The sequence below is a fragment of the Arachis hypogaea genome, chromosome 9 (assembly GCF_003086295.3).
Source record: "Arachis hypogaea cultivar Tifrunner chromosome 9, arahy.Tifrunner.gnm2.J5K5, whole genome shotgun sequence".
Lineage (NCBI taxonomy): Eukaryota > Viridiplantae > Streptophyta > Magnoliopsida > Fabales > Fabaceae > Arachis > Arachis hypogaea.
Genome location: NC_092044.1, coordinates 78,752,286 through 78,779,411, shown reverse-complemented (window position 1 = coordinate 78,779,411; position 27,126 = coordinate 78,752,286). Strand labels below are relative to the sequence as shown.

General features: G+C 38.1%; 2 long non-coding RNA genes across 2 annotated transcripts; one reads left to right on the top strand and one right to left on the bottom strand.

The window, feature by feature from the left end:
- LOC112713004 (uncharacterized) lies at positions 1-580 on the bottom strand. Its single transcript, XR_003158031.3, has 2 exons — positions 425-580; positions 1-277 (listed from the first exon to the last, which is right to left on the bottom strand). It is a non-coding gene; the product is annotated as an uncharacterized lncRNA (long non-coding RNA).
- Positions 147-27,126, top strand: LOC140174979 (uncharacterized). The gene is made up of 4 exons (XR_011865142.1): positions 147-279; positions 575-698; positions 1,566-1,639; positions 26,499-27,126. It is a non-coding gene; the product is annotated as an uncharacterized lncRNA (long non-coding RNA).

Below are 27,126 nucleotides of genomic sequence, written 5' to 3'. Positions count from 1 at the left end.
TGAAGCAGGGAATGGTAGGCATACATATATATAAGGCATACATAATAACTTTGTGTATGGTAGGCATACATATACTTAATTTCATGCGATACTGTCGAACTTTCTTCTTCTATCTTTTATTAGCGTTTTAAGGTTTTTGTGTGTGCTTGTTTGTCTTTCTGATTGGAAAATTCATGAGGTCTCAATTTAGGGGTTCGGGAAATGGCACGGTTTGTTCTGCCATCAAAGACTCTGGCTTTTTCGAAGAGGAGCCTGTTGGGTTTGATCTCCCCTGTTCCTGTGATTATCCACATATATCTTCAGTTGCTTTGTTTTTCACTGATTCTATGTCCTTATAAGCTTTCAATAATAATAATAATACATAAATAAATAATAAAAATAATATTGAAACTTTCTCTGTGAAGCTTATGCTCCATTCTTTTACCTGCGATTATCTTTCCTTACATGGAATATGGATTATGGATGAATGCCACCTGGTTGAATTTCACTTTGTTGTGTAAGTGTAGATTGAATATCATGGCCTTATTCTAGTTTGGTTGCACTTTTATGGTGATTTTATCTTCGTTTTTTGCAGCTTCAGCTCAATTGTTCCGTTAATTGTTTTTAGAATACAGCAAAAAATACCTTCAGATTGAGGCATTTCCTTGCACCAGAGGTTTCTGCGAAGGAAGTCTTGCCCATTTTTCCCGTCAGAATCAGTAAGTTAACGTATTTTATCTGAAGGTTAAGAATTGTGTGCTTGCTCAATTAACTGAGATTGCAATTTTAGCTTAGGAACGTGAACGAGCTTATATAGACATATATTGCTTAGCTTCTTGTGCCTTTATTTGTATGGCATGTGATTGATGCTGACATATATAATAATTGCAACGAAAATCAAAATAATAATATTAATCTATACAATAATTAACAAGTATATATTAAATGGAAACTAATATGTATTCTGAAATTAGAATAATAATATTAATCTCAGCAATTTAATATATATCAACATGTCACATCTTTCCCATTTATTTTTGTTCTCTTTTTTTCTTCTTATTTTTAGCTAATTTTGTTCTTCATATGTGAACTTATATTGTTTTGTTCTTGTTGGAGGTTGCTTAGTTGTTGATGTTAACTGCTAAGCATAGTCATATATATGTAAATCAACATAAGAAGATTTGATTAAACAGGTTATAGAATCTAATTAATTATTGCAGCTATCATGCTTTGGTTATTGAGCTTCTTGCCGTGACTTGAGCCTTTAGCAACTCCAAAAGTTAATGCTAGATCTTGATTAGCCTAATATTCTATTTTTTATTTTGTGACACATAAATTAATTGGTCTCATATAATAAGAATAATAATAGTAATAATAATTGAGGCAGTGTAAAAAGGAATAAAATCCAAACCCATGTAACCGAAGAAGCATTTGATTTAACTAGGTTTAGTTCAGTTTCTCCTTATCCTATTTCTCACATGTATTATGTATAAAGTTTGAATTTATTTATTTATAATAAAAAGCTTTTCCAGCATCTATTTATTTATAATAAATTTAAGTAGGTTCTATTTTATTTTTTTGTTTAGGTTTGAAGTTAATTGCGTAGCTTCCATTCTATTTTCAAGCTTTGTAATTGTGTGAGGACATCCAACGAGTTAAGGTACTTTATTTTTATTTACTTAATTGTTTATCAATTAATGTTTTATTGTTGTTCTTAAAACGTGATTTGTTCATGCATTTAGTTAAGATACACTATTACAATGAGACAAGTTTTGAATATGAGTCAGAGTCGCAATTAGATGTATAATAGACTATGACCTGGTCAAAAAGATTTAACTAGTGAATTTACAAAAGGGGTAGAAGAATTTATTTCCTTTGCTAAGAGATCAGCAGATTTGTTAAGTGGACAAATTAGATGCCCTTGTTCTAGGTGTAAAAATAACCTTTATATGAAGTCTGAAGATGTAATAATCCATCTATATAGGGAAGGATTTGTTCTTGATTATTGGCTTTGGACAAGTTATGGAGAAAACTACCCAACCTTATGTGAGATCCTAATAGGACGGGGGAGCTGGGAGTAGTGCACACCCTAATAGGATAGAGGTGCTAATTTATGAAGTTTTTACTGGATTTGAGTTTGAAGGCCACGGTGATTCTGAGGACGAGGAGTCTCCAAATGCCAATGCTAAGAATTTCTATGACTTGTTGCATGCATCAAAAAAGCCTTTATGGCCAAGATGTGAAAACCACACTGAACTTTCATTTACTGTTAGATTAATGACAATTAAATCTAAAGAGAATATTTCTCAGCGATCTATCGATGAACTGCTTCAACTCATGAGAGAGACCCATCCGAAAGATATTGTAATTCCAAAAAACTTCTATGAAACTAAAAAAATACTTTCTAAACTTGGGTTAACTTCAGTAAAGATTGATTGTTGCGTTAATGGTTGCATGTTGTTCTATGCAAAAGATTGCAAAGATTTAAAGGAATGCAAGTTTTTTGGTGCACCACGGTATGATGCAAAAAAAGTGAATAGAAGACACAAGGAGAGGATGCACTACTTGCCTCTTATTCCTAGATTAAAATGATTATATGCTTCTTTGAGTTCTGCTCCACATATGAGTTGGCACCGTGCACAATAGAGAGAACCAGGAGTACTATGTCACCCATCGGACGGGGAAGCATGGAAGCAATTTGATCTCAAGGATTCGGACATTGCAGCTGAACTAAGGAATGTGAGATTAGGTTTATGTGCTGATAGATTTTCCCCCTATAATCAATCAACTACCCCTTACTCTTGATGGCCTGTGATTGTGACTCCCTACAATCTTCCACCAGAACTATGCATGAACACACCATATATGTTCCTGACCTTAATAATTCAAGCACCCTATAATCTTAAGGGAAAAATAGACGTTTATTTGCAATTGTTGATAGATGAGTTGAAGCTGTTATGGAATGGAGGTGTCATTATATATGACATATCCCAAAAGAAGAATTTTTGGACGAAAGCTGCACTTATGTGGACTATAAACAATTTTCCTACATATCGCATGTTATCGGGTTGGAGCACTGCAGGTAAATTAGCATATCCGTGTTGTATGAATCAATTAATTGCTTTTACTTTAAAACATGGTGGTAAATGCTCTTGGTTCGATAGCCATCGTCAATTTTTTTCCTTGGATCATTCATATCGAAGAAATAAGGTTTCATTCTTGTAAAATCGAGTTGTGACAGCTCGAGCTCCAGTTAGATTGTCAGGCGAGGAGGTTTGGCGAAGTGTTTGCAATCTTCCAAGAAGGACAGAAGGTCAATCTTGTTCATGTCTTGGTTTTGGTATTTCTCATAATTGGACAAAATGAAGTATATTTTGGGAGTTACCATATTGGAAAGACAATTTGTTAAGACATAACCTTGATGTGATGCACATTGAGAAAAATGTCTTTGATAATATCTTTAATACAGTATTGGATTTAAAGACAAGACTAAAGACAATGTGAAGGCAAGAATGGATTTGAAAGAACTTTGCCGATGGAAGGATTTAGAGTTGCAATTGTTACCGAATGGAAAATACATGAAACCTAAAGCAAAATTCACTCTCTCTATGAAACAAAAAAGGGTAGTCTATAAATGGGTTAGTGAGATTAAAATGCGAGATGGATATGCTTCTAATTTGCGTAGATGCATAAATATTCAAGAAGGGAAACTGTTTAGGATGAAAAGCCATGACTATCATGTCTTTATGGAATGTTTGTTACCAATTGCCTTTGCCAATCTTCAACTTCAAATCTAGAAGCCTATAGCTGAATTAAGAAATTTTTTCAAGGATTTGTGCTCCACAATTTTATACGCCGATGACTTATTGTTGATGGAGCAAAATATTATCACCACCACATGTAAGTTGGAGCAAATTTTTCCTCCAGGATATTTTAACTGCATGGAGCATTTGCCCATTCATCTTCCGTATGAAGCAAGAGTGGGAGGCCCAGTCCAATATCAATGGATATACCCATTTGAGAGGTATAACTTTAATTCAATGCTCTTAGTCATTTAATCTTAATCTTATGGCTGCCACTCTATGCTTACATGTTACGTTGCTTTATGTACTTGAATATATTAAAGCGAATGTTAAAAATAAATCACGTGTTGAATGATCCATTTGTGAGGCATACATGAGTTAAGAAACCTCTCATTTATGCACTTAGATCTATGGAGTGTGGATTTCATGGGCCCTTTTCCCCCATCCTATTCTTTCAAATACATTCTAGTAGCAGTAGAATATGTATCCAAGTGGGTAGAGGCTATCACAATAACTACTTGTGATGCACCAATTATTCTTCAGTTCCTTAAAAGACACATCTTCACTAGATATGGAGTGCCTAAAGGCCTTATCAGTGATGGTGGCAGCCATTTTTGTAACAAACAAATGGAAAAATTACTCTACAAATATGGAGTAATTCACAAAGTGGCCACACCATATAAACAAAACAAGAGAAACACACAACCAGTGACACTTCAATCTATTGCTAGAATGAAGTTTTAGTTAGCTTAAGCAAAAATTCAAACAGTTAGAGGGTTAGTAAAAAATTAAAGAAATAGAAAAGGAAAAAAAAAATTCTTGATCTAGATCTCCACTTCACTTAATCATTGTCAATCTATTTCAATCCCCGGCAACGGCGCCAAAAACTTGATGTGCGGAAAACGATCCGACACAAAACTCACCGGCAAGTGCACCGGGTCGCATCAATTAATAAACTCACGGGAGTGAGGTCGATCCCACAGGGTTTGAAGGATTGAGCAATTTTAGTTTAGTGCTTGATTTAGTCAAGCAAACAGAACTTGATTTAGGTGAACTTGTGTTCGACAAGAATTAAATTGCATAGAATGTAAAAAGGAATGGGTAATTTGCAGAAAATTTAAGAGAACAGAAAATAAAGTGCTGAATCTTAAAGAATAAGAAATTAAATGGCAGAAACTTAAAGTGCAAGAAATGTAAATTGCAGAAACTTAAAGTGCAAAGAATATAAATGGCTTGAATTATAAAGGGAATTGGGAGTGTGATTTGCAGAAATTAAACAAAGAACAGTAAAATTCAACAAACAGAAATGTAAAAGATGGATTCAATTAAACCGGATCTTAAATGAAAATGAAAATAAGCTTGGTGTAGCAATGAAAAAAGGAAATTGAAATTGAAAGATGTAGATCTCAGGACTCAAGAGACTAGATAGCCAAGTCTAGATCTCACTGCCTTCCTAGATCCAAATTTAGAATTCAATTGAAGAAAGATTAAAGATCAAACAGAAGAATAAGCAAAACCAAATTCAATTTCCAAAAGTTGCGGTAAAGTGAGACAGAGAGATCTCAAGGTGAGATTGAGACAGAATTTCCTCAATTCTTCAACACCCAAGACTCAAGACAAGTGTAAATGAAATTAAAAACAAGAAAACTAAGAGGAAGAGAATTCAGTTCTCCTTCCTCAAGACTCAGAGTCTCCAAATAACTCAAAAAAACAAAAGCTCTCCAAAACTACCCAGCAAAATTAAAAGAAAAGCTCTCGCGAAAACTTAAATTCTCAACTATTTATACACTCTCTTCAAATGATCTTCAAGCCTTGAATTGGGCCTTTGATCTTGATGAAATTAGGTTGACAATAGCCTCTGTTGATTTCTCTTGGTATTGGGGAGAAACCCACTTGTGAACCGGGCCATGAACCATAAAAGTTTGAGTCAAAGTTTGAGGCAAACTTTGACTCAAGCTTTTTGTTGCAGATTGCTTCTTGTGCTGCTATCCACGTTTGAGCTCAAGTTGGACCTCAAACTTGGACTCAAACATGGCTCCTCCCTTGCAGTTTTTTTTGCCAACGTTTGGCCCAACGTTTGAGGCAAACATTGGCTCAAACGTTGGCTTGTTCAAGGCTTCAAACAGAGTACCCTTCCTTGCTAGATTGGCGCCAATGTTTGACTCAAAGTTTGAGGCAGACGTTGGCGCAAGCTTTTTGCTCCCTAGGTCTTCTTGTTGTGGCGCCAACGTTTGACTCAAAGTTTGAGGCAAACGTTGGCGCAAGCTTTTGGCCTCCAGGGTGTTTCTTCTCTTGCTCTTATGGTGCCAACGTTTGACCTCAAGTTTGAGGCAAACGTTGGCGCAAACTTTTGATGCCTCCAGGGTAAAATCAAGCTCTTCCTCACGTTTGAGCTAAAGTTTGAGGCAAACTTTAGCTCAAGCTTTTTGTCCTCTTTTGCTCTTTGCCATTCCCTCTTTCTTTAACCTTCTTCAAAACTTTTTCACCTATTATCAATCAATCAAAAGCATCAAAGCTATGCTCCAAATCATGAGATTATTTCTCTTTCATAATATATGACAATTATAGCACAAAATCTCATGAAAATGCATCAATTTATCCATGATTGATTGAATCAAAGGAAACATGAAATTCTACCCAATTGGCTTACTTATGGCTCAAGAAAGTGCATAAAACCTATTGAAAACAAAGGAAAAAGACTAGTGAAACTAGGCTAAGATGACTTGTCATCACAACACCAAACTTAAAGCTTGCTTGTCCCCAAGCAAGTACTGCATTTATTGAGAAGAAAGAATGAAATGGAAGAGGATGTTTATGCTAGCAGAGTATTATTGGTAGCTCATGGGGTTTTATGTAGATATGTAAATACTCACTTCTTATTGACATTTAGGCCTAGAAAGTCTCCTCCAAGCATCAAGCAACACACTGCTATGACCTCTCATTATTCCTTTGTCCTTGGTCACTATTTTTTTCTATAAGCTTTTGTTCAGTGTCATGTGTAACAAGCTCTTTTCTTTATTTATGCTTGACACATTATTCACTATAGACACTTGGCTCATATTTCTTCTTAGAACATTGATGCCCAACACCTCTTTGGGTTACTAAATGCCTTGTAGTTAGGTCGCTCTTGATAGTGGACTTTCAGTTGATAATCCCGGGTTAGTTAACCCAAGTTATCAAGTGTTGATGCACTCCAAAGAACTTAATAATCCAAGCAGATCCTAGTACAAAGACACCACAGGCATATATTCTAAGGTTCAAGCTATTGGTGTCCAGTTTTATTTCTTTTTTTTTTCTTTTGTTCTGCTGCCACCTTTGGCTCTTTTCTTTTCTCTTTTTGTTTTTCTTTCTAACCAAGGACTTTTATTTGATTGAGATTCATAGACAGTGAGCTACTTTCTACTTAAAAGGAGACAGTCTAGTTCTTTTATTCACTAAAAGTGAGCTATCATACAATCACACATTCATACCACCACTTACCCTTATTGTACTTCCAGTTAACAAAGAACTATCTTACTTCACATTTCAAACATTTCTTTTACTGAATTAAAGATGCAGGGGACAGAGCATGCTTTTAGTTAAGTGAAAGTAAACACACAAGCATACACTTAGGCTAGCTTACTTATTGCAAAGAGTGATTCTACTTGTACTAGATGAACACTTTAGCAAGACATAAGTCAAAGCATTTCTCAACCGCAAGAGTTAAGTATAGATACAACCTATTGGTTTGCAGTTCTTTTGTTGTGCTCCTTTTGAGTTATGATGCATAATGTCTTTAAATGGTGATTAGTTTCCTGCACAATTCTCGAAAGTTGCTTGCTTCTCAAGCCCTTAGGTGACTGGTTAGTATGCATGAATTGAGTGTGGATTTTGGATTTAATTTGGTGTGGGAGCACCAAACTTAATTCCTTACCATTGTCTCTAATGCAACAGGTTGTACATTTATGAATTCTTTTGGCCTTGCTAAAGGTTATGGAACTAAAACTAAAAAGCAATTAACTTGTTGAATAATTTGTCTGATTGCTTGGAGCTAGCGTTATGCATGAGGTGAGAGTATGCTTTTAAATGAGATTTTGGTGGAACACCAAACTTAGAATCCTTCATTCTCCCTTAAATTATTTTGGTGTGCAACACCAGACTTAGCTTCTTGCAATACATACTTAATTATTCAACATTTTTATTGAAAAACTATGAAAAGAAAATTACCTTAGGTTGGGTTGCCTCCCAACAAGCACTTCTTTATTGTCACTAGCTTGACATTCTCTATGCTTGTTTAGCTCAGATTCTGGACTTCCTTCTCCTTGTCCCATTGTCCTCCTAAGTAAGGCTTTGCTCTGTGACCATTTGCCATGAAATGACTCTTTGTTGTTTCATCTTGCAATTCAAGGCTTCCATAAGGAAAAACCTTTGTCACCAAATATGGGCCGGTCCATTTAGACTTAAGTTTCCCAGGAAAGATTTTAAGCCTTGAGTTATACAGGAGTACTTGCTGTCTTGGCTTGAACTCCTTCTTTATGATCTTCTTATCATGCCACCTCTTAGCTCTTTCCTTGTGTATCTTAGCACTCTCATAAGCTTCTAGCCTGAATTCATCCAACTCATTCAGTTGTAACAACCTTTTCTCTCCTGCAGCCTGGGAATCAAGGTTGAGGAGTTTAGTGGCCCAAAAAGCTTTATGTTCAAGCTCTACAGGGAGGTGACAAGATTTGCCATACAGTAGTTGAAAGGGGGATTTCCCAATAGGTGTCTTGAATGCTGTTCTGTATGCCCAAAGTGCATCTTCTAGCTTTCTAGCCCAATCTTTTCTAGTAGCCCCTACTGTCTTCTCCAGAATCTGTTTCAGCTCCCTATTGGCAAGTTCTGCCTGACTATTGGTCTGGGGGTGATAAGGTGTAGCTACTTTATGTATCACTCCATACTTATGAAGTAGTTTCTCCATCTTTTTATTGCAAAAGTGGCTACCACCATCACTCACCAGTCCCCTAGGTACTCCATACCTAATGAATATGTGTTTCTTTAGGAATTGAAGGACAACTTGTGCATCACACGTGGTCGTGGCTATGGCTTCTACCCATTTTGAGACGTATTCTACTGCTACCAAGATGTACTTGAAAGAGTAAGAGGAATGGAATGGGCCCATGAAATCAATGCCCCAGAGATCAAATAGCTCCACTTCCAAGATATAGTTTTGAGGCATCTCGTTCCTTCTTGTCAGACCCCCAGCTTTTTGGCATTCGTTACATTGATGAACAAACTCTCTGGCATTCTTAAAGATGGTCGGCCAATAAAATCCACTTTGAAGCACCTTGGCTGCTGTTCTTTTAGGTCTAAAATGTCCTCCAAAGGATGAACCGTGACAGTGCCACAAAATGTTGCTCATTTCACTCTCAGGGACACATTTCCTTATCACTCCATCTGAACACCTTCTGAATAAAAATGGTTCATCCCATAGAAATTTCTTTGCTTCATTGAGTAACTTCTTTGTTTGTTGCTTGGTGAATTTCTTAGGGATTTTTCTTCCAACCTTATAGTTTGCAATGTCTGCAAACCAAGGAGCTTGTTAAATCTGCAAGAGGTGTTCATCTGGAAAACTTTCATTCACTGGATGAGATGCTTCTTGAATTGTTTCTTGTGGCAGCCTTAACAAGTGATCAGCAACTTGATTTTCATTGCCCTTTCTGTCTTTAATTTCAATATCAAACTCTTGTAGGAGCAATATCCACCTAATGAGTCTAGGTTTAGCATCCTGTTTTGTCATTAAATACTTAAGAGCAGCATGGTCAGTATAAACTACAATTTTGGATCCTATCAAGTATGATCTAAACTTATCAAATGCATAAACTACAGCCAGCAACTCCTTTTTTGTTGTGGTGTAATTTTTTTGAGCCTAATTCAAAACCTTACTTGCATAATATATGACATGATGCAAGTTTCCCTTCTTTTGTCCAAGTACGGCACCAATTGCAATGTCACTTGCATCACACATAAGTTCAAACGGTAGTTCCCATTTCGGGAGTGTGATGATTGGTGCTGTTGTGAGTCTGTTTTTTAGAGTTTCAAAGGCATGATGGCAAGTTTCATCAAAGACAAAAGGATTATCAATCATCAGTAGATTACTCAAAGGTTTGGCTATTTTAGAGAAATCCATGATAAACCTTCTATAAAATCCTGCATGCCCCAAGAAACTTCTAACAGATTTCACATTAGTTGGTGGAGGGAGTTTTTCTATGATCTCAACCTTTGCCTTGTCAACCTCTATCCCTTTTCTTGAAACTTTATGACCAAGAACAATCCCTTCGGGTACCATGAAATGGCACTTCTCCCAGTTCAAAACCAAATTAGTTTCTTGGCACCATTTCAAGACAAGAGTTAGATGTTTCAGGCAAGCGTTGAAATTGTCACCGAAAACAGAAAAATCGTCCATGAAGACCTCTAAAAACTTTTCGACCATATCAGAGAAAATGGAGAGCATACACCTCTGAAATGTGGCTGGGGCATTGCATAGCCCAAATGGCATCCTTCTGTATGCAAAAACTACAAATGGACATGTGAAGGCAGTCTTCTCTTGGTCTTTGGGGTCCACCATGATTTGATTGTACCTAGAATATCCATCCAAGAAGCAATAATAGGCATGGCCGGCCAATCTTTCCAGCATCTGATCAATGAATGGGAGAGGAAAGTGATCTTTCCTGGTGGCATCATTCAATCTTCTATAGTCTATGCACATCCTCTACCCAGTCACTGTTCTAGTAGAGATTAACTCATTCTTCTCATTGGTGATGACTGTCATTCCTCCTTTCTTTGGTACAACTTGGACCGGGCTCACCCATGAGCTGTCAGATATTGGAAAGATTATCCCTGCATTCCACAACTTCATTACTTCCTTCTGGACAACTTCCTTCATTGTGGGATTTAGCCTTCTTTGAGGTTGAACCACTGGTTTGGAGTTGTCCTCTAAGAGGATCTTATGCATACACACTGCAGGGCTGATGCCTTTCAGGTCGTCAATGGTCCATCCTAAAGCATCTTTGTGAGCTTTGAGTAGGTCAAGAAGTTCTCCTTCTTCCTTTTTTGTCAGGGATGAATTGATGATCACTGAGAAGCTCTCTGATGTGCCCAGGAATGCATATTTGAGGTGGGTAGGTAATGGCTTCAGTTCTTGTTTTCGTACTTCTTCCTTCTTGTCTTGTTTTTCCTCTTGTTCAATAGAAATCTTGGCTACTTGTTCCTCTGTTGCCTCTTGATTTCCTTCTTGCTCTTGAAGATTATCTTCCAACATTTCTTCCACTAAACTCTCTATCATATCCACTCTCATGTAATCTTCTTGCTCAGGAGTGTGTTGCATTGACTTAAAAACGTTTATGACCATTTGTTCATTATGGACCCTGAAGATCATCTCTCCTTTTTCTACATCAATGATGGCTCTTGCTGTGGCTAGAAATGGCCTTCCCAAAATGATTGAATTGTTTCCTTCCTCTTCAGTATCCAAAATCACAAAATTCACTGGGAAAATAAACTTCCCAACCTTCACCAACAGATTCTCCACAATTTCATTGGGTGTTTTGATTGATCTCTCAGCCATGACCAATGACATTCTGGTGGGTTTAAGTTCTTCTATGGCAAGCTTTCTCATCATTGAGAGGGGCATTAAGTTGATACTGGCACCAAGGTCACAGAGAGCTTTGTTGAGAATTATTCTGCCAATGGTGCATGAGAGTACAAAGCTTCCTGGATCCTTAAGTTTTGGTGGAATGCCCCTTTGAATCACCGCACTACATTCCTCGGTGAGCAACACAGTTTCTTTCTCAAGCCAACTCCTTTTCTTGTTGATAAGCTCCTTCAAGAACTTGGCATATAGGGGCATTTGCTCAAGTGCTTCAGCCAAGGGAATGTTGATCTCCAGTTTCTTGAAAGTTTCAAGGAACTTATGAAAGTGTTGGTCCTTAGTCTCTTTGCTGAACCTTTGAGGATAAGGCAATGGAGGTGTGAAGTTCACTCCCTGCCTGTGATCCTTGGTTGATTCTTTCATTGCTTCCTTTGAGTTGCGTGGTTGCTTATCCTTCTCTTGAGCCTGATTGCGAGTTTGCTTGCTTGCTGTTACATCCTTATCATTGGTTTCCTTTCCTTCAGCTTGTGTCTTGTCACCTTCCTCCTCTATTGGCCTCTTGTTGTTTTCCACTTGCTTCTTTGTAGTGTCATTGTTGCTTGTCAATGTTCTCCCACTTCTTAACTGTATCGCCTTGCACTCTTCCTTAGGATTTGGAATTGTGTCACTTGGTAGTGAGCTTGACGGCCTCTCAACAGAAATCTGCTTGGAGATTTGCCCAATCTGCCTCTCTAGGCTCTTCATGGAGGCTTCTTAGTTCTTTGTGGTCAATTCTTGGTTCTTCATCATCTTCTCCATGAGCATCTCCAGATTAGTGATTCTCTGAGAGTCTTGTGAGATTGGTTGGTTGTGGGGTGTTTGATGATTGATGGTAAGTATTTTGGTTAGTGAGTTAGTTATTGGATGGATAATGGTTGGAGTTGGGGTAATTGTTTTGGGGTTTTCTGTATGTGGTTTGGTTATTATTCGGCTGGTTGTTGTGGTTTGTGTTTTCCCAATTGTTTTGAGTTGAGTTCCTTTGCCATAACTGCTGAGTTTGATTGTGGTTGTCTCCCCATCTGAGGTTGGGATGGTTTTTCCAAGAGGGATTGTAAGTATCACCATAGACTTCATTTGATCCAGAATTCTGAATGTGCATATACTGAACTTGTTCTTGCTGTTGCTCCTCTTGAATTTCTTCATTGTGCCCCCAAGTGGTTGATGGTTGGCTCGTGTTGACTGCTGCAACTTGGAGATTGTCAATCCTCTTGGTCATTTGCTCAAATTGTTGTTGGATCTGCTGTTGCATCATTTTGTTTTGAGCTAGGATTGAATCCACTCCTTCCAACTCCATCACTCCTTTCCTTTGTGATGGTTGACGTTGCCTTTGGTGAGCAAAGAAGTACTGGTTGTTGGCCACCATATCAATGAGATTCTGGGCTTCCTCTGCAGTTTTCATGAGTTGTAAAGAGCCTCCAGCTAAGTGATCCAATGCTTCATGGGATTTCAATGTTAAGCCTTCATAAAAATTCTGCAACCTATCCCATTCAGTGAACATTTCAGGAGGACACTTCCTGATTAGAGCCTTGTATCTCTCCCATGCCTCATAGATGGGTTCAGCCTCCATTTGTGTGAATGTTTGTACCTCAGTTTTCAACCTAATGACCCTTTGAGGTGGGTAAAATTTGGCAAGGAACTTGGTTACCAAATCATCCCAATTGTTGATGCTGTCTCTTGGGAAGGATTCCAACCATTGAGTGGCTTTGTCTCTGAGAGAGAATGGGAATAGCAGTAGTTTGTAGCTGTCAGGAGGCACACCATTAGTTTTGACAGTGTCACAAATCCTCAAGAAGGTGGACAAGTGTTGGTTGGGGTCTTCAAGTGGTCCTCCTCCATAAGAGCAATTATTTTGAACCAAGGTGATGAGTTGTGGCTTTAGTTCGAAGTTGTTTGCATTTACATTTGGAGTTAAGATGCTGCTTCCATAGTGTTTGGGATTTGCAAATGTGTAGGAGGCCAAAACTCTCCTCTGTGGTGGATTGTTGTTATTGTTAGCTGCTCCCCCTGGTGGATTGGGATTAGATAGATCTCCTTCCATCTCATGATATTCTTCCTCAGACTTTTCCTCTCCAACAATGCCTTTCCCTCTTTCAGCTCTTCTTAGTCTCCTGAGAGTTCTCTGGTCAGCTTCAGATAAAATAGGAGTAGCTCTCCCTGTACCTGACATACAAACAAAACAAGAGAAACACACGACCAGTGACACTTCAATCCATTGCTAGAATGAAGTTTTAGTTAGCTTAAGCAAAAATTCAAACAGTTAGAGGGTTAGTCAAAAATTAAAGAAATAGAAAAGGAAAAAAATGCTTCATCTAGATCTCCACTTCACTTAATCATTGTCAATCTATTTCAATCCCCGGCAACGGCGCCAAAAACTTGATGTGCGAGAAACGATCCGACACAAAACTCACCGGCAAGTGCACCGGGTCGCATCAAGTAATAAAACTCACGGGAGTGAGGTCGATCCCACATGGATTGAAGGATTGAGCAATTTTAGTTTAGTGGTTGATTTAGTCAAGCAAACAGAACTTGATTTAGGTGAACTTGTGTTCGACAAGAATTAAATTGCATAGAATGTAAAAGGGAATGGGTAATTTGCAGAAAATTTAAGAGAACAGAAAATAAAGTGCTGAATCTTAAAGAACAAGAAATTAAATGGCAGAAACTTAAAGTGCAAGAGATGTAAATTGTAGAAACTTAAAGTGAAAAGAATATAAATGGCTTGAATTATAAAGGGAATTGGGAGTGTGATTTGCAGAAATTAAACAAAGAACAGTAAAATTCAACAAACAGAAATGTAAAAGATGGATTCAATTAAACCGGATCTTAAATGAAAATGAAAATAAGCTTGGTGTAGCAATGAAACAAGGAAATTGAAATTGAAAGATGTAGATCTCAGGACTCAAGAGACTAGATAGCCAAGTCTAGATCTCACTGCCTTCCTAGATCCAAATTTAGAATTCAATTGAAGAAAGATTAAAGATCAAACAGAAGAATAAGCAAAACCAAATTCAATTTCCAAAAGTTGCGGTAAAGTGAGACAGAGAGATCTCAAGGTGAGATTGAGACAGAATTTCTTCAATTCTTCAACACCCAAGACTCAAGACAAGTGTAAATGAAATTGAAAACAAGAAAACTAAGAGGAAGAGAATTCAATTCTCCTTCCTCAAGACTCAGAGTCTCCAAATAACTCAAAAAAACAAAAGCTCTCCAAAACTACCCAGCAAAATTAAAAGAAAAGCTCTCCCAAAAACTTAAATTCTCAACTATTTATACTCTCTCTTTAAATGGTCTTCAAGCCTTGAATTGGGCCTTTGATCTTGATGAAATTGGGTTGACAATAGCCTCTGTTGATTGCTCTTGGTATTGGGGAGAAACCCACTTGTGAACCGGGCCATGAACCATAAAAGTTTGAGTCAAAGCTTTTTGTTGCATATTGCTTCTTGTGCTGCTATCCACGTTTGAGCTCAAGTTGGACCTCAAACTTGGACTCAAATGTGGCTCCTCCCTTGCAGTTTTTTTGGCCAACGTTTGGCCCAACGTTTGAGGCAAACATTGGCGCAAACGTTGGCTTGTTCAAGGCTTCAAACAGAGTACCCTTCCTTGCTAGATTGGCGCCAACGTTTGACTCAAAGTTTGAGGCAAACGTTGGTGCAAGCTTTTTGCTCCCTGGGTCTTCTTGTTGTGGCGCCAACGTTTGACTCAAAGTTTGAGGCAAACGTTGGCGCAAGCTTTTGGCCTCCAGTGTGTTTCTTCTCTTGCTCTTATGGTACCAACATTTGACCTCAAGTTTGAGGCAAACGTTGGCGCAAACTTTTGATGCCTCCAGGGTAAAATCAAGCTCTTCCTCACGTTTGAGCTAAAGTTTGAGGCAAACTTCAGCTCAAGCTTTTTGTCCTCTTTTGCTCTTTGCCATTCCTTCTTTCTTCAACCTTCTTCAAAACTTTTTCACCTATCATCAATCAATCAAAAGCATCAAAGCTATGCTCCAAATCATGAGATTATTTCTCTTTCATAATATATGACAATTATAGCACAAAATCTCATGAAAATGCATCAATTTATCCATGATTGATTGAATCAAAGGAAACATAAAATTCTACCCAATTGGCTTACTTATGGCTCAAGTAAGTGCATAAAACCTATTGAAAACAAAGGAAAAAGACTAGTGAAACTAGGCTAAGATGACTTGTCATCAAAGACTGGGCAGGGAATTGAAATTGGATGATGCCTTGTAGGCATATAGAACCGCAGTCAAAACCACAATTGGAAAGTCACCATTTCAAAATCATGTCACCTTCCTGTGGAGCTAGAACATAAAGCTTACTGGGCCACTAAGCTCCTCAATCTTGACTCTCAAACGGCAGGAGAGAAAAGGTTATTGCAACTCAATGAGCTAGATGAATTCAGATTGGAGGCAAAGATATACAAGGAAAGAGCTAAAAAGTGGCATGACAAGAAGATCACAAGAAAATAGTTTGAACCAGAGCAACATGTGCTGTTCTACAACTCCAGGCTCAAGATTTTTCCTGGAAAACTCAAATCTAAATGGACTGGACCTTATCTGGTGACCAAGGTTTCTCCATACGGAAACCTTGAACTTCTGAATGAAGCCAAAAATGACACATTCACAGCAAATAGTCACAGAGTGAAGCATTATCAGGGAGGATCTTGGAACAAAGAAGAAAGCATTCATGAGCTGGGGTGAACAAGGATGAAGGACGTCAAGCTAATGACGATAAAAAAGTGCTTATTGGGAGGCAACCCAACCTGAGGTAGTGTTTTTTCAAAGCATTTTCAATAAAGATTAAAGAGTTCCCCTGTATTGCAAGGAATTAAGTTTGGTGTTGCACACCAAAAGAAAAAAAGGGCGTAAATGTGTGATTTTAAGTTTGGTGTCCCACATAGATTTGATGGAAATACACTATAACCCTTTGAAAAACATCAGGAGTCATAATTCCAAAGCAACTAGGGAAATTTCTTGACAATTGTTTGCTAGTTTATTTAATAAAGCACAAGGTTTCATGCATATGATTAATCTCATTATAGACAGTAGTAGGGGACTATGTTTGGTGTTCCCACACCAAAGTAATTTCAAGAACCTACAAAAATTCATGCATGCTAACCATCTTCTTAAGTTCTTGGGAAACAAGCAACTTCCAATGATTATGCAGGAGGGAATGCAGCCTCTTGAAAGAATCATACATCATCACTAAAGGAGATACAGAAGTTATGGAAGATGATGGCAAAAGGAAAGCTAGAAGACACTCCCAAGAGGTTGTATTGCCACTTAATTCACTTTTCTTTAAAATGTTATAAATTGGAAGTTTCTCTGTACCCTACTGATTAGTTCAACTAGTGCAAATTTTGCTGCCTTCATTCTACCTTCAAGTAGTCTGCATTTTATTTTCTGCTTGCTTTGGTTTATCAAATAAGTTTTCTAGTTGTTTGGCTATTTTCATCTTCATCAACCTAAATGTTATGTCTTGTCCCTTTTGCTTTTGATTCAATAAGAGAAAATGGTTGAAATATAAAGTAATTGTGCAACATGGTGGAAATAAGAATGAGGATCAGTGGTGGTAATTGCTTGACTAGTTTAGCAAGTTCAAGAATAAAGCTACAGGATAGAATGTCTCGTTTTGGTGTAAGCTTAAGTGCTATTGTGAACCTTTGACAAATAATATCCTTGGAAGAGAAGAAAAGGTAAGAAGGAAAGAAAGAAACGCCAAGAATTGGCAACGAAAGAATGAAAGAAACAAAGAATAAAGGCTAGACACCAATAGCTTGGACCTTAAGACGCATGCCTATGGTGTCTCTGTGCTAGGATCTGCTTGGATGACTAGGTTCTAAGGAGTATTTTAACACTTTGTAACTTGGTTAACTAACCCGGGATTATCAACCAAAAGTCCATTATCAAGAGCAAACTAGTTTCAAGACATTTAGTAACCCAAAGAGGTGTTGGACATCAATGTTCTTAAGAAGACTTGTGAGATAAGTGTTTGAAGTGAAGATGTGTTGATTGAAAATTGAGCTAAAAATCTGCTGCAACACTTGACATTGAGCTACAATAAAAAAAAGTTTCTAAAGCAGAGGAATGAAAGAAAATTCTAACAAGGATCAATAAAGAATAAAGGTTTCATCACAGCAACTCTAGTTAGCACTTGAAGAAGCATTTTAAATCTAGAAGTTGTAATAATTGAGCTTGCATTCTGTCTGCATAAAACCCCATGAGCCAAATTCAATTACTTACTAATAAGGACATACATGCTTCTCTGTTTTCATGCCTTTTTCTTATTTCACTACTTGCTTGGGGAGAAGCAAGATTTAAGTTTGGTGTTGCAATGACAAGTCATCTTATGCTAGTTTCAGAAGCATTTTTCACTAGTTTTTAGTAGGTTTTATGCACTTTCTTAAGCAAGAAGTAAGCAATTGGATTGGAAATTCATGCATCTCCTAAGTCAAGTAAACATAGTCATCTCCTAAGGTTTTGAGCTACTTTTGATGAATGTTATGAATGATTGCAAGAACCTCATGATTATAGCAAACATTGAGGCATTTTGTTTGATTGGTTTTAGGAGAAAATGAGGCAAGAGAGGAGCAAGAAAGAAGAGGAAAAAGAAAAAGATGAAGCAAGCAGGAGAAGTAACGTTGGTGGCCAAGTTGGTCCACCAACGCTACCTCAAACGTGAAAGGCAATTGAAAGGGTGGTGCCTACGTTGGAGGTACCCCCAACGTTGTTCATGTAAAAATTCTTTCTAGAAAGTGGAAAAAAATGCAGCGACGCGTACTCACGCTAGGTGCGCACGTTACGCGCACGCGTGGTTAGAGCAACGTTGGCACTCCAACGTTGAGACCAAAGCTGATGCCAACATGCGCGATCTGAGCTCCAAAAATCTCAATTTTGAAAAAAGTTTAACGACGTGCACGCGCATGCAACGCGTACGCGTAAGCTTATATTTTGACAATCCACACGCACGCGTACATGACGCGCATGCGTGGATGAAGCAATGTTGGAGGGAACGATGCCACTCAAACACTGAGCCCAACGCCCTTGCAAGGCTTTTAAAATTTGGAAATTGGGATTTGAATCCACGTGCACACGTATAGTACGCACATGCGTGGATGAGTATTCTGACCCCAAGCACGCAGAAGCGCAAGTCACGCAAACGCATAGAATGGTATTTTGCACCATCCACGCGTATGCGTGATGCACGCGTACGCTTGGATAGGCGAGCATTGGCACTCCAATGTTGAGTCAAATGTTGATGACAGAACCAGAATCCAATTTTTCACAAAGATGTTTGACTCAACGTTTGGCTGAAAACGTTGACTCCAGCTTGAACTTCAGAAATGTATAGTTGGCACACTCTTCTCCTCATCACATTTGGCGCCAACCCAATTAACCCCAATAAGGATCAAGAGGCCCAATCCAAGAACCTGAAGGCTCAATTGAAAGTGTATAAATAAAGAAGAATTTGATTAAGAGAGGAGGCTGGCTCTTCAGGAAGTTAGTTAGAGATATAGATCTGAATTCATTTTCCTTTGTATTTTGTCTTCTGCATTTCCTCTCTGCAACTTTCTATTTTTTTATTTCACTTGAGCATTGATGAAATAAACCCCAATTTTATTAGAGGGAGGAGATCTATTTAATTCTCATGAATTAATGAAATTCTTCTTCTACTCAATTCAATTTGGTAGCTATTGGATAACTTCTGCTTTGATCGTGGATTATTCACTCCAGAAGGAGGTTTAATTCAGCGAATGTGGGTGTGAGCCTTGGAAGGGGAATCACCTTCATTTGAACTAAACCTCTATCCATCATTACTCTCTGGATCAACACTATTCGGGAGGAATTGAGATCCTGGGAAGTAATGTGGCTCATAGATGAGAGATATGTAGTTAACCTCTTCTCATGATCACTAGATCAAGGAGTTGGCAGGTTGATTATAATTAGAGAGATTGGGTTACCAAGGAATTGGTATCCAATCACTTTCAATCTACCATAGATCTATCAACATGATTGAGAAATGAGTTGAGACCTAACTGATTCATCAAGGATTACAATATCTCCATTCCCTGATGAATCATTTTCTCTGAATTTCTTTAATTTTAACTTCTCTAATTTAAATTCCTTCTTTGTTTTGACTGACTATTTGGATCCCTGCACCCAATTCCCTTTATAATTCATTCAATTTAAGTTTCGTTGTAATTAGATTCTGCAATTTTACTTTCTTGCACTTTAAGATTCAGTTAATTACATTTCTTGCAATATAAGTTTCAGCTCTTTTAGTTTCTTGCATTTTAAGTTTCAGCAATTTATCTTCCTTGCTATTTAAGTTTTAGTTAATTTACATTCTGCAATTTAGATTTCTGGTAATTTACATGCTGTTTGATCAAATTCTATTCAAATTATTAACTATCAGCTTAACTAAATTCATCACCATACTAAAGTTGCTTAATCCATCAATCCCTTCCTTGTGATATGACATGTCCCAAAAATGCCACCTTATCTGTCCAAAATTCACACTTTGATAGTTTAGCATATAACTTTCGAGTCCTCAGTATCTGTAATACAGTCCTTACATGTTCTTCATGCTCTCTTTTTGTCTTCGAATAGATGAGAATATCGTCTATGAAAACTACTACGAACTGATCAAGGTACAGACGGAAAATACGATTCATGTAATCCATGAAAATCACAGGAGCATTAGTTAGTCCAAACGACATAACCGTATACCCATAGTGACCATATCGAGTTCTAAATGCAGTCTTCGGTATATCTGATTCTTTTACTCAAATCTGGTGATAGCCCGATCGCAAATCAATCTTCGAGAACACAATTGCACCTTTCAACTGATCCATCAAATCATCTATTCATGGAAGTGGATACTTGTTCTTGATAGTGACTTTATTTAACTGTCGGTAATCTACGCAAAGTCTCATTCCACCATCCTTCTTCTTTACTAGCAATACCGGAGCTCCCCAAGGTGATGCACTGGGACGAATAAATTTCTTTCCAAGTAGCTCATCCAACTACTTCTTTAACTATGCAAGTTCCAATGGTGACATCCGGTATGGTGCTATGGAAATCAGTCTAGTTCCAGGTACTAGTTCAATGCTGAATTCTATCTCTCGCTGAGGAGGAAACTCAGGTATGTTATCCGGGAAAACATCGGGAAATTCCTTCACCACTCGGATTCGTTCTAAGCTTAATTCACTGTCATTTGAGCTAGCCGCTAACAGAACGTACCCCTCGCAATCACTCCAGTCTAAGGTAACTCTTACAGAATTCAGATATAAAGTATGAGACAAAAATGGTTTAATATCTAAACCATTAGATAGAATAACAGCAGTTTTTTCATAGCAATCAAGGAAAACATGATACTTAGATAACCAATCTAATCCTAGAATAACTTCTAAACCACATAGAGGCAAACAGATTAGATCATGTGTAAAAGTCCTGTTCCTAATAGTGAATGGTACTTGGAGGCACGCTAAACTGGTCAAAGCATTTTGGGATGTAGGGGTATGGACAATTAGATCAAAGTTCAACTCAGAAAAATCTAGTCCCAACTCACGAGCAACAGTTAAAGAAATAAAGGAATGCGATGCACCCGAATCATACAGTACAGTTAGAAATCGATTTTTAACATAACACTGACCTTGGATCAGGGCGTCTGATTGCATAGCATCATCAGCAGTCATAGCAAACACTCGACCTTGTTGCTGGGTTCGCATTGGATTTCTCAGAAAACCTTTTTGAGCAATTCTTAGCCATATGTCCTGGTTCATTACAAATATAACACTTGGATGTTCCAAACAAGCAAGGTCTATTACCATGATCTTTCCCATACTGCTTACATGCAGTATTCACCTGTGCCTGTTGGGATCGTTTACCATTATCCTGCCTTGGTCTACTTCCGTTTCCACCCATAGGGCGTGATGACATGTCACCATGTCGTGTTTTTCTATACTTTTTCATACAAGAAATTGATGATTTGTGCTTAAATATTGAATGTTTTTGTGCTTAAATGGTATATTTCTTTGATCTTTTAATTTTATAAATCTTGTAGAAAATAAGAAGAAAAAGAAGCAAAGAAGCACAAAATAAGTTAAAAAGGAGAAAAAAAGAGCTTTGGGGCACACTTTGAAATTGGAGCACACTTTGGAGCCTTAGGTCACGCTTTTAAAAGCGTGGCCCATGACCAAACTAAGGAGCGTGCCCAAAGAAGAAGAAAAAGTGTAGCATCATTGAGAAAAGAGGGAAGCTAGGTTGGGTGAGTGAACTGAGCTTTACAAAGAATAAAAAAAAGGGGGGGATGCAAGGCACAAAGCTAAGTTAACTTAGTCAACTGAGCATGCAAGAAAGCAAGGCAAGAGCATAAAGCTCAGTTCACTAAGTGAGCTTTATCGGGCTTCTTCAAAAATAAATTCAAAGCAAAATCCCAAGAAATGAAGCCACCAAGTTTCGAACTCATGATCCAAGAGAAGCAAGGAACGCTCCTTGCAAGGAAAACAAGCAAAAATGGCCAAAAAGATTCCCACAAGGTTCGAACAAGGAACCTCACACTACCAAGCTTGCAAGGAAAATAAGCTAAGATGAATTAGCAAGGATTCGAACCTGGGAGCTCCATGGAGAACAAGGGAGGAGCGCTACTCTTTGTACAAAGAAAATAAGCCAAAATGGCTCTCCCAAGGTTCGAACTCAAGGCATCACAATCCAAGGTGGGGCGCTACACAAGGAAAGAAGGGAAGCTCAGTTCATTTTTCAAACTGAGCGCTACTCTCCCTCACTCCCCACACTTTGGCACGCCAAGGAGCAAGTGAGGCGCACGAAATTGTGATCATCAATGGCGCCATCAACACGGTACGCTCAATTGCAATCTCAACTCTTTATCACAACTTCGCACAACTAACCAGCAAGTGCACTGGGTCGTCCAAGTAATAAACCTTACGCGAGTAAGGGTCGATCCCACAGAGATTGTTGGTATGAAGCAAGCTATAGTCATCTTGTAAATCTCAGTCAGGCAGATTCAAATGGTTATAGGTGATTTATGAATAAAGCATAAAATAAAGATAGAGATACTTATGCAATTCATTGGTGAGAATTTTAGATAAGCGTATGGAGATGCTTTGTCCCTTCCGTCTCTCTGCTTTCATACTGTCTTCATCCAATCCTTCTTACTCCTTTCCATGGCAAGCTGTATGTTGGGCATCACCGTTGTCAATGGCTACAGTCCCGTCCTCAAAGTGAAAATGTTCAACGCGCTCTGTCAAAGCACGGCTATTCAGCTGTCAGTTCTCGATCATGTCGGAATAGAATCCAGTGATTCTTTTGCGTCTGTCACTAACGCCCCACAATCGCGAGTTTGAAACTCGTCACAGTCATTCAATCCTTGAATCCTACTCAGAATACCACAGACAAGGTTTAGACCTTTCGGATTCTCTTGAATGCCGCCATCAATTCTAGCTTATACCACGAAGATTCTGATTAAGGTACCCAAGAGACATCCACTCAATCTAAGGTAGAATGGAGGTGGTTGTCAAGCACACGTTCATAGGTGAGAATGATGATGAGTGTCACGGATCATTACATTCATCAAGTTGAGGAACAAGTGATATCTTAGAATAAGAATAAGCTGAATTGAATAGAAGAACAATAGTAATTGCATTAATACTTGAGGTACAGCAGAGCTCCACACCTTAATCTATGGTGTGTAGAAACTCCACCGTTGAAAATACATAAGAACAAGGTCTAGGCATGGCCAAGAGGCCAGCCTCCATGATCTAAGGACTAGGCATCCAAAGATGATCCTAAGATCTAAAGTGATCAAAAGATTAAAATACAATAGCAAAAGGTCCTACTTATAGAGAACTAGTAGCTAGGGTTTACAGAAATGAGTAAATGACATAAAAATCTACTTTCGGGCCCACTTGGTATGTGCTTGGGCTGAGCATTAAAGCATTTTCGTGTAGAGACTCTTCTTGGAGTTAAACGCCAGCTTTTGTGCCAGTTTGGGCGTTTAACTCCCATTCTTGTGCCAGTTCTGGCGTTTTATGCCAGAATTCTTGAGCTGACTTGGAACGCCTGTTTGGGTCATCAAATCTCGGGAAAAGTATGGACTATTATACATTGCTGGAAAGCCCAGCAAGTCTAATTTCCAACGCAGTTGAGAGCGTGCCAATTGGGTTTTTGTAGCTCCAGAAAATTCACTTCGAGTGCAAGGAGGTCAGAATCCAACAGCATCTGCAGTCCTTTTCAGCCTCTGAATCAGATTTTTGCTCAGGTCCCTCAATTTCAGCCAGAAAATAGCTGAAATCACAGAAAAACACACAAACTCATAGTAAGGTCCAGAAAAGTGAATTTTAACTAAAAACTAATAAAAATATAATAAAAACTAACTAAAACATACTAAAAACATACTAAAAACAATGCCAAAAAGCGTATAAATTATCCGCTCATCGGAACACCAAACTTAAATTGTTGCTTGTCCTCAAGCAACTGAAGATCAAATAAGATAAAAAGAAGAGAATATGCAATGAATTCCAAAAACATCTATGAAGATCAGTATTACTTAGATGAGCGGGGCTTTTAGCTTTTTGCCTCTGAATAGTTTTGGGATCTCACTTTATCTTTTGAATTCAGAATGATGGGCTTCTATAGGAACTCAGAATCCAGATAGTGTTATTGATTCTCCTAGTTAAGTATGATGATTCTTGAACATAGCTACTTTATGAGTCTTGGCTGTGGCCCAAACCATTCGAATTTGCTCTCCTTCTATCTCTTCTCTTTCCTTTCTTTTGCTTGAGGACCAGCAAACCTCTAAGTTTGGTGTGTTTTTCCGTGATTACTAAGTTAAGGCTCATCAAGATCATGGCCCCCAAAGGAAAACAAACCAATTCAAGAGGCAAGAAAGAGAATTCTCTAAAAGACCTTTGGAGTCAAGAGAAGTTCTTAACCAAAGAACATGCAGACCATTACCACAAAATAATGGGTCTAAGGTCAGTGATCCCGGAAGTTAAATTTGATCTGAAAGAAGATGAATATTCGGAGATCCAAGAGCAAATTCGAAACAGAGGATGGGAAGTTCTAACCAACCCTGAGACAAAGGTTGGAAGAAATATGGTTCAGGAATTCTACTCAAATCTGTGGCTGACAGATAAGCAGAGAATGACTGGAACTGCTTTCAATACCTACAGAACCATGGTCAGAGGGAGAATTATTTACTTCCATCTGGACAAAATAAGAGTGGTCTTCAAATTACCTCAACTACAAGATGATCCTGAATCCTTTAATAGGAGAATGGTGAGAGTATATAAGGGGTTGGATCAAGTTCTAGAGGACATATGCCTCCCTGGAACCAAGTGGATGACCAATTCAAAAGGTGTCCCAAACCAACTCAAGAGGGGAGATCTCAAACCAGTTGCAAGAGGCTGGTTGGACTTCATAAGGCGTTCTATCTTGCCCACTAGTAACCATTCTGAGGTTACTATCAAGAGAGCAGTGATGATTCATTGTATTATGCTGGGAAAAGAAGTGGAGATTCATCATCTGATTGCTTGTGAGATTTATACAATTGCAAACAAGAACTCCACTGAAGCCAAACTGGCTTACCCAAGCTTAATCTCTTTGCTATGTAAAGATGCTGGGGTGAGGATGGGAGTAGATGAATTCATCCCAATTGAGCACCCAATCACCAAGAGGTCAATGGAAGGACAAATGCAAGATAACTCTATCAAAAGGAGGGCGCAGGAGTTCCTCCATGAACTTCCTGAAATTGATTATTGGACTCGTCTAGAAGCATCTGTTGCCAAGCTGCAAAAAGCTATGGAACAAATTAAGGAAGAACAGCAGAATCAAAACTGCATGCTCTGCAAATTGCTGAAGGAACAAGAGAAGTAGGGGCGTGAGCTACAGGAGTTGAAGCACCAAAAGCTCTCCCTTGAAGGGTCAAATACCCCACAAGTTAAGGGAGTATCCACTTCTCAAAATCAAGGTTGTTGAGTCCTAACTCTATGATAACCTCTATCATTAGGAGTCTATTTAAATTTTTGTTTTCTATTACTATTAGTCTTATCTTATATCTATTTTTGAGTTTTGTTCTTAATTCATGATTAATAAAATTTAAGGTTCATGTCTTAAAGCTATGAATGTCCCATGAATCCATCACCTCTCTTAAATGAAAAATGCTTTAATCACAAAAGAACAAGAAGTACAGGATTTCGAATTCATCTTTGAAACTAGTTGAATTAGTTTGATGTGGTGACAATACTATTTGTTTTCTGAATGAATGCTTGAACAGTGCATATGTCTTTTGAATTTGTTGTTTTAAGAATGATAAAATTGTTGGCTCTTGAAAGAATGATGTAAAAGGAGAAATGTTATTGAGGATCTGAAAAATCATCAAATTGATTCTTGAAACAAGAAAAAGCAGTGAATACAAAAAAAATAAAACGAAAAAAAATAATAAATAATAAAGTTGTGATCCAAGGCAAAGAGTGTGCTTAAGAACCCTGGACACCTCTAATTGGGGACTTTAGCAAAGCTGAGTCACAATCTGAAACGGTTCACCCAAGTATGTGTCTGTGGCATATATGTATCCGGTGGTACTACTGGAAGACAGAGTGCTTTGGGCCACAGCCAAGACTCATAAAGTAGCTATGTTCAAGAATCATCATACTTAACTAGGAGAATCAATAACACTATCTGAGTTCTGAGTTCCTATAGATGCCAATCATTCTAAACTTCAAAGAATAAAGTGAGATGCCAAAACTGTTCAGAAGCAAAAAGCTACTAGTCCCGCTCATCAAATTAGAGCTAAGTTTCTTTGATATTTTGGAGTCTATAGTATATTCTCTTCTTTTTATTCTACTTTGATTTTCAGTTGCTTGGGGACAAGCAACAATTTAAGTTTGGTGTTGTGATGAGCGGATAATTTATACGCTTTTTGGCATTGTTTTTAGTATGTTTTTAGTATATTTTAGTTAGTTTTTATTACATTTTTATTAGTTTTTACTTAAAATTCACTTTTCTGGGATTTACTATGAGTTTGTGTGTTTTTCTGTGATTTCAGGTATTTTCTGGCTGAAATTGAGGGACCCGAGCAAAAATCTGATTCAGAGGCTGAAAAGGACTGCAGATGCTGTTGGATTCTGACCTCCCTGCACTCGAAGTGGATTTTCTGGAGCTACAGATACTCAATTGGCACGCTCTCAATTTCGTTGGAAAGTAGACGTCCTGGGCTTTCCAGCAATATATAATAGTTTATACTTTGTCCGAGATTTGATGGCCCAAACCGGCGTTGCAAATCAGCTTCAGAATTCCCGGCGTTTAACGCCGGAACTGGCACAAAAATTGGAGTTAAACGCCCAAACTGGCATAAAAGCTGGCGTTTAACTCCAAAAAAAGTCTCTACACAAGAAAGCTTCAATGCTCAGCCCAAGCACACACCAAGTGGACCCCGGAAGTGGATTTTTACGTCATTTACTCATTTCTGTATACCCTAGGTTGCTAGTTCACTATTAATAGGACCTTTTGACATTGTATCTCTACGGAATGACACTTTACACGTTTCTCATTGTATCTTCTACAGCATGAGTCTCTAAACCCCATGGTTGGGGGTGAGGAGCTCTGCTGTGTCTTGATGGATTAATGCAATTACTACTGTATTTCATTCAATCACGCTTGCTTCTATTCTAAGA